The sequence below is a fragment of the Buteo buteo genome, chromosome Z, assembly GCF_964188355.1.
Source record: "Buteo buteo chromosome Z, bButBut1.hap1.1, whole genome shotgun sequence".
In the NCBI taxonomy this organism is placed as follows: domain Eukaryota; kingdom Metazoa; phylum Chordata; class Aves; order Accipitriformes; family Accipitridae; genus Buteo; species Buteo buteo.
Window position 1 is genome coordinate 46,213,953 of NC_134204.1, and position 14,526 is coordinate 46,228,478.

Sequence of the window (14,526 nt, forward strand, 5' to 3'; positions counted from 1 at the left end):
GAGGCTGTGACCCTGTGGGAAGCCCACGCTGGAGCATGATCCTGGCAGGACCTGCAGACCCGTGGAGAGAGAAGCCCACAAAGCGGGTTTTCTGGCAGGACTTATGACCCTGTGGGGGACCCACACTGGAGCGGTATGCTCCTGAAGGACTGCACGCTGCAGAAAGGACACATGCTGAAGATCTTCACGGAAGACTGTCTCCCATGCGAGAGATCGCACGCTGGAACAGGGGAAGAGTGTGATGAGTGCTGCCACTGAGGAGAATGAAGTGACAGAGATAACGTGTGATGAACTGACCGCAAACCTCATTTCCCATTCCCCTGTCCAGCTGTGGAGGAGAGAGTCATAGAATAGCTATGGTGGGTGCCTGGTGTCCAGCCAGGATCAACCCATCACATAGGGATAGATAAAGTACATTACAAAATATATAAGTTTTATCTTTTAGTGAAATAAAGGGAATCTTGTACAGATAGCTTGAGCACTTAATTCAGTTGCCACAGGCAAAGGTGTGCCTGAGCCAAGTGGTCACTCTAAAAGTGGAAAAGCTAAAACTGGGCCAGAATGTGAAGTTAAATGGTGATAAGGCACAGACATAGTTACTGTTGCCATGGTTTCTGCTTAACTCTCACAGCAAGCGCTCACAAGGCTTTCACACCTCCAGGCATGCTGTGTCAGGATGGTCAGGGAACTGCTACAACTCCTGGGACATTGCCAGCCGGAAGCCTCTGCCACCTTGGTTTCTGCTCTGTGTCTCCCATCTTGTGAAATGACACATTTCCATAAGGCCTGCTGCTGGTGTTGATATCATTAGGGCAGAAGAACCACCATCCTCAGAAGTACCATGTGACGATTGACAATGTGCTTTGCCTTCTGTCATTGTTTTGTGTGCATCTTCTGTGCTTTATGAAGTAGAGCTAAATGGTTCCTACAGCAGTTTGCAGTAGCCTGTGCCAGCATATAACAGCCTCCAAAGTAAGGACAGGATTAAAAAACAAGAGCAGACATCAGCTAGTCTTCCAGAATAAAAAGCCACAGACCAGGGTTTAATTACCAATTTAAAGCTTGACCCCTGCTTTGTGACCTGGGTGACTGGGGAGGGTTCCCTCTGCTAGCAGAGACCCATGCAGGGACACCCACCCAGCCAAGCACTTTTCACAGGCTTAAGAAGCACATTGCCAAAGCTGGCTTGTGGGCCAGTGTTTCCAGCGTGGTGCATGGGAAGCCAGGCATCCAGCCTGGTTTGTAAGCAGCCCGCTCAGATCTCTCTGCACTGCCCTTCCTGCAGCTCAGGGGAGCGGGAGCAGGTTGTGGCTCCTCCGTGGTGCTCCCCTGCTCCCTAATATGTGCACAGACTTTTTCGTTGGGCTGAGTTCTAGGTTTGTCTATTTGTAATTTTGGCTTTCTGGCCTTCTAGAGAAAAGGCTGGAAGGTCTGAGGTGTTGCAAAGTTATTCAATCCCTTTGAGTTTTTAAGAGATTATTCTCACCTGCTTGGTTTTTTTCTGGAGTCAGCAGTCTCTGGCAATACTAATAAAGTCAATACACTTGTCTTCCCACATTTTACCAAGGTCTGACTTCAAAATACAACCTTGCTACAGGCAGATGCCTTCCAGAATGCAAGCTGCTAGCAAACACAAGTTACAGCAATGGGAATCAGACCAGTTTTTAGAGCCAGTATTCCTAAACTTCAATTCATGTGGGACTGCTTCCTGGATACTATGCAGAGTGGGCACTGCAGAACAGAAGTAATTTGTATCACAGCACCTTTTATTTAATGGTATACTTCAATGAAAATGTTCATTGGCAAGCCACATGTAAATGCTTCTTTGAATACAAGTGAAAAGCTGAGAAGTTTATGAGGAGAATTCAGCTGGGTAGGCAAATAAACTTTACCGAGTCAGATCCCTAATGCTGTTGCACCTCCAGAAATAGAAGGTAGGGAACTGCAGGGTCTCTTTCATGGCTATTTCTAAAGCATGGCAGGAAACAGGGGATCCTCTTCTCTTATGGTATTAGCATGTAAGGTTGAGTAGGTTCATTGCAAGGCAACTTTTTTTTTTTTTTTAAATCACAACATGCTCACAATTTTGCAGTCTTTTTTTGCTCAGTGTAAGCAAACAGCATCCTGGAGGCAAAATAAATTTCCCCACCATCTTGGCAACAAAACAGATACTCCATTATAAAATGAGATACAGAAAGGAAGTTTTTCTCTACATGTTTATTGCCACAAATACTGTTTGCAATATGGTGGTTACAATGGTCACCATCTCCTCTCTTCAAGACAAAGAAAATGAGTAAAAGAATACATTACTCAGTATCCTCTGATAACTCTGCAGGCTGCAGGACAGTGGCTGAGGAAGCAGGACATGGGACAGTGATGAATATAGCAAGAATTCTTGGAAGAGAAGGATGGCTATGGCAGGAGCACTGGTCCTGTCCTATGCAATAACATGCTACGTTTGTCAGCATACATTGCTGGACCAGTGGTGTCTGCACAGCTGCTGACACACTTCTTTTCTTGAACTTGCACGGGGAACAAACTTGTCTCTTGAACTTCTGTGAAAGTAAGAAAAATGTCTCTGTCTGCATTAATTGTGTATCTTAAAATAAGCTGATCCCTTTGATTATGGTACAGAATATTGTTTCCAGGAGAAAGAAAATAAAATGTCTTGCCTCTTTTAACACTGAAGATCTGTGATAATAAGGAAATACAGCTCTAAGTGAGCCCCAATGCACTATTACATTTTTAAAAAAACAACTATGTAGGAAATCCACCATCATTATAATTGAGGGAGACTATTTTTCCTGACAGCAGCTGCACTATATGTACTTACAGATCAAAAAATACCCATGTTTTATGTTAAAAGATTCCACCAGCTTCAAGATTCTACCAGCTTCAGTTTTCATGCAAAGTTATCTTACCTCAAAAGAAAAAAACAATATTTTCTCTCAAATATTTCACTTTCTGCTATCAAACTGTGCTGAAAAATCTCAGTGGACAATATTTGAACCTATGTAAAATGCCCCTACTAACAATTTTTTAAAAAACTGTAACTTGTGCTTCCCTCTAGAGATTTATGTGCCACTAGTCTTCTCAAAAAATACAAATAAGTATGCCTAAATGCTAGCTCAGATACAGTACTATTCTGTTTCTAGTGTGACAATTAGCATGCCAGAATTAAAACATTTACTTAATTTGGTAGGAGTATTGCCTATCAATGTAGAGTGCACAACTTAGGAAACAGAAGCAGCATGTGGCTGCGTAACTCATTCTTACTCAAATATCCTTCTGCAAAAAGGATTAATCAATAACTCAGAAGATAATATCAATTGTTTAAATGTAAATTAACTCAGCCTCAGTCTCTTTTAGTTTTAGAAGCGAGTTTGACACAATTAATTAAATATTCACGCTCCAGAACAAGGACTTGTTATGAGAGTTGAAGGAATGCATGTCAATGAGCACTTACAGAATTCAAGGCATTTTCTCTGATAGAAACTGATAATCCTACCATCTTTAATGGCAGGGTTATATACAGGGACAGAATTGCACAGCTGGTACCTTATAACAGCCAAACTGAATGGCGGGGGATCAGGTAACTTCCATCTGCAGGAGAGGAGCCTGAAAGCGAAGAAAAGTAAAAAGCTACCTGGTGCCTTTCTAGTAACCATGCTTCCAAAAAGAAGCCTGAAGGCTGATCATTGCACAGACTCTTTGGACCCCAAAAGAGAACATGCAGAGTGTTGGTGCTCCACATTACTTTATTGCCTCTAACAAACTGTGTCGACAAGACAGGTAGGGACCAAAGGACTTACTCTTTCCATTCACCATACTGGAAGAAGGCAGCAAGAACTGCTTATTGGGAGCAGACAGAGGGAGGCAGAGTGAGTAGAAGATACAGTAGTTCTAGATAGAAATAGCTCTTCCTTGGTTGAAGGAGTACTTTAGAGCATGGTGTGAGGAGTATTGCAGACCCCTAGTCTTTTGCATCCTTCCCACTTTTTAATGCATGGAGGTCAGAGCACCATTTTTATAAAAGCAAACCTCCATCTCCAGTGAGCTCTGATTCAGGCAAAACCTCAGAATCTTACCACTGAAAGGATTTTCTGAATTCAAACAGTATAAAATAAATCTGTACTTAGATATGAGTTTTCCAGTTTTGCATTGGGCTTATTAATCAAATGCTCTATTTACCAAATGTAGCAATTACAGGGCAATAATCGACCACTTAGTAGAGATTGACCTGCCTTTGTCCTTACATTTCCTTTCTCTTCTTTTGTTCTGACTTCCACTCAGGAAAAAGTGTAAAAACTTTCTTATTTCAGATAATAATTTTCTTCAAATTAAGTATTTATGTAACAAAATGCATAGAAATACAGTATTTGAAAACGTAGTCACTTGTAAATAAGACTTAGTATTTTTTTGAAGATTCCAAGTAAGCCAAAATAATACCCGAAATACCCGAATATCCAAAAATAACTGTATGGATTATTCCATTAATCTACTAAATAGTTACTCTATCCTGACAGTAGGCAGACTATTGTATCCATTTATTTTCAATATGTAAGACTATGACTGAAATCATACCTGAATTGAATCCTGTTTCATCGTGAACTCTTTCTGTCATATTCACCAACCCTTGCTTTACATTTTGGAAATAAATATTCAGCATGAAATTATAGCATGAAATAATCACACAAAAGTTGCCACTTCATAATAGTCCAACCACTGTTTTCCAACCTTTGCATCAACGGTACTGTAAGAAATGTTTTTTACTTAAATTTATTTTTGGTGTATTTTTTGTACTTTGAGAACAGCCAAACACCATTACGGTGTACCCTTTCATAATCCTGCACAGCAAGCTAGAGAGGAAAATAACAGCTCTGAATCTCCAAGATAAATCCTCACTCAAGAACATCTGGAACTTGTCCTGGACAGTTTGTCCATGTACTTTACTACCCAGGTATCCTTTTTCTGCCTGTTAAGTATACAGTGGGATCCATAGTTACCTTGCACTGCAGAGATCGTTTGTTAAGAAAGCTAACACTTTCTGAGACATGGACAGATAGTCAGCCTTAACCAACTGCCAGATTTGGACTCGTGAAAGAACATTTTCTTTCTTGTCGTTGGCAGGACCTTTGAGGAAGGGCACCATTAGTTGCACTGCTGTGCTTTGTTTCCTGGGCACTTTGGGGGTAACAAATGCCTCCTACCACACAACCAGCTGGCTGTGCAGGGTAGCAGCCTTGCTGTTTGAGGCAGTCACTCCCATCTCTTCCCTCCAGGGAAGCTCAGGAGTGCCTGTTTGCAAGCATCAAGGAAATGTGCAGGCCAAACTTTTCACAGGAGGCCTCACTGACCTAGCAGTGCAGCTTTGCTGGTCGAGGTTAACCCTAAATGATCAAATGTATAATAATTTGCAAAAAGCAAGTCTTATTGCACTGTCATTTGTGCCCTGAGCTACCAAACAAGAATTTGTGCAGAGTTCTTTTAGAAACAGGGAACACTTTTTCAAAAGAGGCATGCCTTAATATGTCAGCAGATCTTGGAAAATAGTAAGTGAACAGTTGATTTCTGCCTGCCTACATAAAAGACCTGCACTTGGTGCTAAGCTTTACATTCTTTCAGACCTGTATGAGCACAGTGGGAGTTTTTTTCTTATCGGAGGAAGCACAAATTCAACACCAGGTTTTACGCTGTGGGCTTTAAGCCATGACAATTTTTGAAACATACTGTGAATTGTAACAAGAAAGATGCCTTTTCCTTCTGCAAACCTGAGTTCAAATCTTTCCCTAGGCTACAAGGAAACATGAACATGGGGCTCTGATCCTGTTTTTCCTCTTTTGCATACATCACAGAGCTGTTGCAAACCAGACTTGCAACTTCTATTAAAGGGACCAAACACCAGAAAAGAAGGGCAGTTTGTAAAGGGCAGGATGCAGCTGTAGTGAAATGCCCTGGGGAAGGGAAAGTGAGTGGGCAGGGAGGGTGGAGGTACAGTGGGAGGGATGTAGAAAGTAATTGCTTGTTCTGTGCCTTCCACGGTAAGTGTTTACCTGTTCACTGTTTTAACCAGTGAATAACCAATTTCACATCGGTTGTATTTTTTAATGCTTCCAACAACATCCTAACCTGAACATTCTGTGCTGGCAGCCAATACTGCAAACTCTTTTGGATTACAGAAATTATAGAGAATTTCCTTTCAAATTCTGCCTGGTAGCACTTAACTACTGCAAACATGAAGTCATGTGACCTTTCTGCATCTGGACACTAAAACAAATTTGTTAGCAGTTTGCCTGAGAGCATCAATGCTTTTTGCCTTCATTCCTTATGTCCTGGGCAAACTATAGGATTAGGACTCATGTCTGGCCATCCAGAAGCTATGTATGCATGGAACTGGATGTGCACTGCTTCATAAGTGATTGTTGCATTTAAAAAAGAGGAGGGGAAAAAACCTGCTAGATTCTGCATTCTACAATTTATCTGACTCTTGGTTCCATGATTCTGGAAAGATCTAAACTTGAGAATATAGGTGTAACTATTAGGGCCAATACTCAAACCTTTTCAGGTTCTCATCTCCCAGCTGATTTCAGTTTTGCACCTGAAATACATTGGAATGCAAAGATGGAACCCACAAGAGCAGAATAGTTCTGATGAGAAGTAAATGTTATTTGGTAAGGAGTAAATGGTATTTGATGGAAAGTTTAAAGGAAAGAAAAAATGCCACAATGAGCAGTTTTTAGCCACCTGCCCACTACTAAAACTTTCCCTCTCAGAATCTTACACTAATCAGTGGAGGACAGGCTGAGTTCATGGTAATGGCTCTTCTTATTTCTTACCTACCAGGGTGGGTTAAAAGTTGCTAGAAATAAGTTTGACTCTTCTGTAACATTATGTTTCCTTGTAAGTAATCACTGGTGTTGCCATGGAGATGGTATACAATAATGAATAAGAGTAAAAGACATCCTTAGGTTCAGAAGGTAAAATCTCTTAGTAACACAGCATGAACAAGTTTGAAAACCATGCTGTGCCTTTCCGCATAGCTACCACTTGTTTCGCCTGTCTATGAAAATGCAAAGCAACTGCAGAATTACATCTTGTGTCAATAGCTACTGGTGAAGACAGAATATGCCAAATATTTTCTTTAAAAGGCTGTTACCCTGAACCAAGTAAACAAATCTGATGGTGTAATACTAGGATTGACTCAGAAGCAACAGACAGGAGAAGGTTGACCCCACTTCTGGAGTAACAACCACCTTCTTCATATTGCACAATCTCATCAAGGCACATCTGGGTTATAGTTTTTTAGAATTCAAACCAACTACTACTGCTCGTGATAGTCCCATGGGCAGGATGGGGGTCATGTGCCCCAAACCAGGACCAAGAAACCTTTGGAAGTCTGGAGGTCGACGCCATGCACAAACACTTTCATTGGTGATTTCTCCTTTGCCTGCCATTAGGTCTTCAGATTGTGTGCCGCTTTGCTGCATTTAACCTGGAAAAATATATAAATAACTCAGACATAGAATAAAGTAGCACCTAGCAATACTCAGATGTAAGCAGGGTTTTGAACAAATCTCTAAATGAAGTTGATAGATCCCACTGTAACTACAGCTGGGACAGCCAACTGCGTTCTGGTTCCCTGTCTTATTTTCCATTGCATACATTTAGATAGGTCTTATGCTTTCCTGTAGCAGAGGTATAGGCACTCCTCAGTCACTGATCATTTCCCCAGCAGGATGCAAAACCTTTGTGGCATACAGTCATCTGTGTTTACACAGTCACACAATTTAATTATTGACCGCAACAGCATTTCTTTGAAGTGATTACACTTCTTACATGAATTCCTCTTCTCCAGCAGGATGGTGTTATACTGTGTATTAAGAGGTCTTCTGCCAACCTGGGACGTAGGACTTCTTGAGCTCGGACAGCAAGAGGCTAATGAATGGCCCACAGTTTCTTAGAGCTTCAGCTTTCTTCCTACCTCCTCAGAAGCAAATACATGTCTCAAAGAATCTCCATGGAAGACTGTTCCATTGCCCTTTCACACTTCTCTGCTTCTTGTATCACACAGTTTTCTTCTCAAGCTCTTTTCAGCACAGAAGGGTGCAGTGCCATGCCCTGTGATTTTGTGAAGTTCAGATCTATCACAAGACAACAGAGCATGGGAAGTTTGCTGTAAATAGAAAAGCACTGAGTTCACTGCTAGTGAACAAGTCTGCAGTTGTAAAGTACTTGTCCCAAAACAACAACTAAGATTATCTTTCACAGGAGGAAAGAACAGAGTGACTCACCATTGAAAGGCAAAGGTACTAATCAAAGGCAGCTTTAGCAGCCCTGAAATGCAGCTTCCTCAGCAAGTGATGTTCTCTCCTGCTGGGAGAGAAGGAAGTATAGAGCCTAACATAATCTACCTTATTTGGAAGTGAATTGCATCTCCCAGTCTGAACTGTGCAGAAAGTAGAAGAAAATACAACGTAAAAAGTGTAGTCTAGCTGAAGGGAGAAGGAAGCAGGAGTTGTGTGTTGGACTAAAGGATCTAAGCTGTATAACTGAGCTGCCTGTGGTGGTGGTTTCCCCTGACTTCCACATACCCTGAATCAAATGATGAAAAGACTTTACCTATCAAGCCTAACTACAAGGAGAAGTGCTCTGTTCCCACAGCCCTGTGAATGTCAAGAGTCTGTTACCAGCAATCCTTCTCCTATGGGCTAAAAGGCTGTCATGGACTTCCAGGTCTGGAAACAGTCAACAACCATGGTCTCATCCTGTAAAAGAATGACCTTTCCAGCTCTATCCTTTCTGCTCTCTCACTCTACCTAATGAATGAAAGCAGATACCTGTTTCAGTGAGGCAAGGCTTGTCAGCTCTTTTTGTAAGTGTTGAAACAAGATTAATTATTTCTGTTATCACAGCCATTAGCTACACTCTCTGCTAGCAACCACTCACAACAATCAAGAAGGGCAAATGTCTGAATTAGAAAGAACTGGAGATGGACATTACTTTTCCTTACAGAAGGTCCACTGCATCCTTTTAAGACCTATATAGGAGACTCTGCTGAGGAGCATGATGTCTAAAGGAGCCCAGAGTTGAACCCCAACAACCATGGGTACTACTTCTGTTATCGTGGGGTTTTTATCCAGAATCTATATGGGACAGTGCTCCCTCTTTTATGTTCTGCAAATTTGGTCTGTGTTGTGGAAACACCAGAAGTCGTCTCTTATGTCAAGAACACTCGGTTAGCTGTTGATCTTTTCTCTTGTTATGTTGGAGACAACTTTGTTCTTATGTGAATGGCCACAAGAAAACATGAGGCTCCATGTTCTGATTAATCTGCAAATGCTGAACTGAGAATGTTCTTTGCGTCCTTTACAACTACATCTGAGGCAAGAGATTCCCCAAAACCTCTTTTGCTGTCAAAACACATATAATCACTATGGAAATCTGCCTCATTTGATAGATTTGTTTTTGTTACCAGCTTCCTGGATACCATCTACTTTGTTCATGAGGCAACATTTTTTCCATGGTCCCAGCTTGTTGAACTTCACCATTATAAGCACCTGTTTGTCTGATTTCCATTTATCTGTCAGTGGCGTTGCTCCTGTGTTTCCTTTTAGATTCATAAAAAGCCAGCTGCTACAATGTGCCCTCAATTTGTGGTCAAGGACACCAATCTCATATGAGGCAAATAGGATTTGAAGAGCTGTAAACAGATTATACCTTCAGAGTGACTGATAAATGTCAGGAAAAAAAAAAAAAGCCAGGTATCTTGTACTGCCAAGCACTGCAAGGTCAGTCTAATGAGACCTGTTAACAGAGGAGATCAGAGATCAGGAATTCATCATTGTCTTCTGGAAATAATGACTGGAACAGCAGAATTAAAATAGGAAAGGACACAACATACTTTGTATTAGGATTTTCACAGAAAATCTGGACAGATGACCTCAGTGTTTTTTCCAGTTTCTAGGACCACTGAAAAGAGGAAGAGAATCGCAGGCCAAGGCTCCAAGTTTCTTGATCCCAGATTTGATAGACCAAGGGCAGTTCATAACTGATGGTCCAAGGCCAGAGGAAGGAAGTATAGGGCTGTACTGGGCTGCAGCTCTGCCCCTGGTCTGTGGGATCAGGCAGCTCACTGAGCATCAGCTGCCTGGACAGAGCCCAGGTGCTGGGAAGTGGCCGAGGCAGAAACACCCTCTAGCAACCAAAAATATGAGGGTAGGGGAAAATGAGCAAGATGAAGAGATATGAGGGAATCAGCCAAACAGGGTGAAAATGAGGTAAGAACAAATATGCTATAGAAATAAAAGAACAAAGTTTAAAATGAAGGAGAGTTACACGGCATTAGGCTCCTCTAGATAGTGCACCTGTAATTTCAGAGTGAAGACATGCCAGTGGATTCAGGAAGGACACGCATTCCTCCTTGGAAGACTTCTGCCACCTCTACCATTTCCTCATGATGCCCCTACCTTGTTGAGAAACAAGAAAGGTAGTTCAGACTGTAAGGAACTGCAGGTTACCTACCACAGCTGTCTGCAAGATTTAATAAATATAACTGATGCAGCAGATACAACAGACACTTCCATGTAGATAAAATTGTGTGAGCAAAATGTTTCTTTTACCAGTTGCACATTGGTATGTGGGGTGAGGGGGAAGGAAATACTAAAAAACCAGAGCTGTGACCACATCAGTGTGCTCAGCAGTGAAGTATGTTAGTATTTCCCTGGAAGCAAAACATTCAGTTCAGGCACAATCACCACATTACTCACATTTTTGTCCTCTCTGTTAACACCACAAATTAAAGTGTGAAGTGTGGAGGTGGCTTGCACGCTGTATGATGCCAGGACTAATGTTTAACTTCCCATAAGCCAACTGGCCTGAAATCCTGGAACTGAGATTAATGCATGCATACATGGAGCCACCACCTATCTCTGCACAAGAATGCATAGGGGAATCTTTCTTGTAGCACTGCCAAGAACATTTACATTTCTTTTGGGGTTCTGTAGTTGTGATGTGAAATATTTTTTTTTCACTTAGAATGATATCTGATGTCTGATCTTCATCTTTACAGTTGATTTCTGAACTCCTGTGATCTAGCCCTACTAAAGCAGTACTCTACTAAAGTACTGCTCTCTAGCAGTATCAAATTTAGGTTATTGACAAAAGGCTGCATTTTGAATCAAGATCACAAATGTTCAAGTTCCCAGCAACTGCAAAATACTCTTCATCCAGAGGAGGATGTACAAGGCTTTTTTATATCTACAGCACCTTTTGTCTGGTAAGGTTATGAGCTTTTAAGTTAGCACTAGCTTTGTCTTTGTAGTGTTATCTATGTTGTCATGTATCAGAATCAGTAACTAAAGTTTAAAAATGCTCCACTGGCTTACGAAATTTTATATGATATTTAACGTAATACTCAAGATAGTCATTCAACCCCTCTGTTTTATTTTACAGAAGTTGGTATGTTTTTATTGCCCTATACAGAACTTCAAGATTTTAATGGATGTTCTTCCTTTTCAGGCCAATACCATCTAACTGCAATGACTTTAAGAACTGGTTATTTTCCATTTTGAAAAAATGCATGAACTAATACCACTGACAGCAGAGAAAATGAAATAAGTAGAAATTTATGGCTAGTCAGTCTTGTTCTGCTTGGTCATAGTGATGATTCACTCTTTCTCTGCTTGTTCTCCTCTCAGTGCAATACTTGACACTGTGGTAGATTATCTGTTAATGAAAGCATTTTCTCTTGCACAGAAGTTTCAGGGCCAAATGGAAACAATAGCTGACCAAAAGTTACAAGCCCAAGGACTCGCATTGCAGTTATTCTTCTACAGGGCATTATCTTTCTGTGTTCCTACATAAGAGCAAATTCCAGCACTGCCTTCTTTTTGTTTACCTGCCAAAGCACTTGCTACACCGATCTCACCCCTTTGCTTGCTTGATGGGCCTGGTTTGGAGCCAAGACCCTGTTCCCTAATCCTACTGCAAATGGTACAGAGGGAGGACGTGGAGCCTGGTGAGCAGTGTGTGGACCTGAAGTTCCCTTCTCCAACCTGAAAAGACGGCAGTGAGCAAAAGCAAAGCAAATCACATACTGCCAGGCACTGAAGGAATTTACTTTCTCCTGAGCCACCTCCTCAGCGGTGCATGCTGTGTGACCTGGTGAGCACAAAGAGGAAGGCCAGTTACACAGCATTACTCTGTGTGAGCACAATAAATCCTTAAACTCTTTCTTTTTCTTAGAAAAGCACATTTGGGAAGGATTGTTTTAAGTGTTATTTCTTTATGTTCTGTACGATTGCAAAACTAAGCCTTTTTGTTATTAAAAGTACATAACTGTCAGAAAAGTCAGTGGGTGCTAATGCCTGTACAGGCACCTAGCACAAAGCGGTTCTAGCCATGGAGAACTCGGTACAAAAGAAGAAGATCATTCCCCCATGAATCACACTGGAGCTGGTGGCACCACTTCTGCAGTCCTTCTCTTCACTGGGGTGAAGAGTGGAAGGACAGGCCCCACTCTAGCAGTGTCTTTTATATAAACAAGTCACAGAGAAACAAAGATTGTGATTCATGGAGGTTGCTATGATACCTGAATCGCGTAGATTCAGTGTCATTCACAGGAGTGCAATCCCTGAACGTTACAGTAGGATTTCCTTCTGCAGCCAGCAGGCAGATACAATTTCAGGACTTACACTGCAGTATGTATTAAACCCCACCAATCTAATAATATGTTCATTTGCTGACCCCTAAACAGCACCCAATACTGCAATAGTGTAGCTAGGCCATATAGTGTGGATTATATTGCTGATTTGGAGTTAAAAATAAGAATGAGGACCCCATTTCTTTCCTCCTTTCTACCACAGTAAAGCTGCAAAGAATCCCCCCCATTACAGCGGTGGTGCTGGGTTACGTGCACCACCATAACGGAATTCAAGTTTTGGATTTCCCTGTGGTCCCAGAGGAATGACAGCTCTGTCAGGTAGACTAAATGACAATTTTTAGCAGTCCAAGAAATGGATGGTGCTTCCTAACCCTTAGGGTCTACTTCCAGTCCCAATAGCTCAAAAACAGCATTTATGCAAAATTCCTATGGAGTTCAATAGGTAATGACAAGCTTTCTATAGAATGCTTAGAACAACCCAGAGAGTGCTGCCACAGGGATGTAATTCTCCATTCAAACCTATTAGTTGTTAAATTTCTATGGAATCTTACTGATTTCTTCCCCATTCAATTCAATAAGGCTTTTCCATAGAAAAAACTTGCACCTTTACTGCAGCCTACACAGATGCAAGGCAGAATAAATCTGTATTGTTTAACGGGAGGTAAAATTGCTACTTTTCTCTTCTGTTATATACAAGGTGGGAAGTCTCTGCTGCTAAATTCCAAGCATTTGATATGCAACAAAAATTAGTTCATACTAAACACAGCTTGTTTCAAAAAAGTATCATTATAAGTTAGGCTTAACTAACAGCAAACTAAAAGTATTCCACAGCATTCACAGAGGTCTCTCCGATAACTATTAGCCTTAGAAGAACATTTATGCCTGCCATAAAATTATTGCTTAGGGTAGAGTAATAGCACAGACAAATTTGGCTTCTGGTGATTAGTATTTAAACAAAAAAAGAAAAAACAAACAAAAACACAAAAAACCTCTGAAAAACCAGTGTGAAGTTACTGTCCGAACACATAGAAAAGCTGTATTCATTTTAAGCTCCATTAGCAACACAAAGGATAGAAGAAGCTGACACCCTACCGCCACTGGCAGCAGTGCCAAGGCTCCAGCTCACTTCAGAGGGGCCAGGGCTGCTGCCAGAGTGCCTGCCAGCAGGAAAACTGGTAGCGTTGTTGTGAGAACAAGAAGAACAAATAAATATTAAAAGCAGATGCCAGGCCAAAAAGGCACATGAGATTGCCCCTGTTCTTTATGCAGCAAGAGCTCTGAGACTGATTTTCACTGCTTTGGTGTCATGAAAATGTAATTCACTCACTCTCCATCCAGATACAAGTGTTGCAGTTTCTGTGAGCAGTAATTATGTGGGGGAAGCTTTGTCTGCTGGACAGAGTCCTTTGATTGCAAATTCGTAATTTATAGGCAACACACTTGAGGAGAGAAGCAAAAACTGGTCTCAGAAAATTTCTCAGCACCATTGCTCCTTACAGACAGTTCTGCCAGCCAAAGACTGCCGCATGTCAATATGGCCTAAGAGGACTTCCATCTTTCCTCTGCCTTCTCATCTCAGGACACCCAACACACACTAAGGTTTGTTTGCAGTCTTGTTTGACAGCAAAGATGAGGAAGCAGGTGCTGCAAAGCTGTCTGAGTAAGGTCAATGCCAACCACAGGTTCCCATACGCAACAGAAGTCCCCAACTAGTTTCCCAAAATGGTCCAAAAGTGAGCAGTGCCTCACAATACAATTTCCTGCACATGCATGGTAAATATGGTGAAAGTATGGGTCATCAGTATTTCAGCACCTACCAGCCTGGTAGGTGCTTCTAAATTGACTTTTAAACAGAACAGCATCCT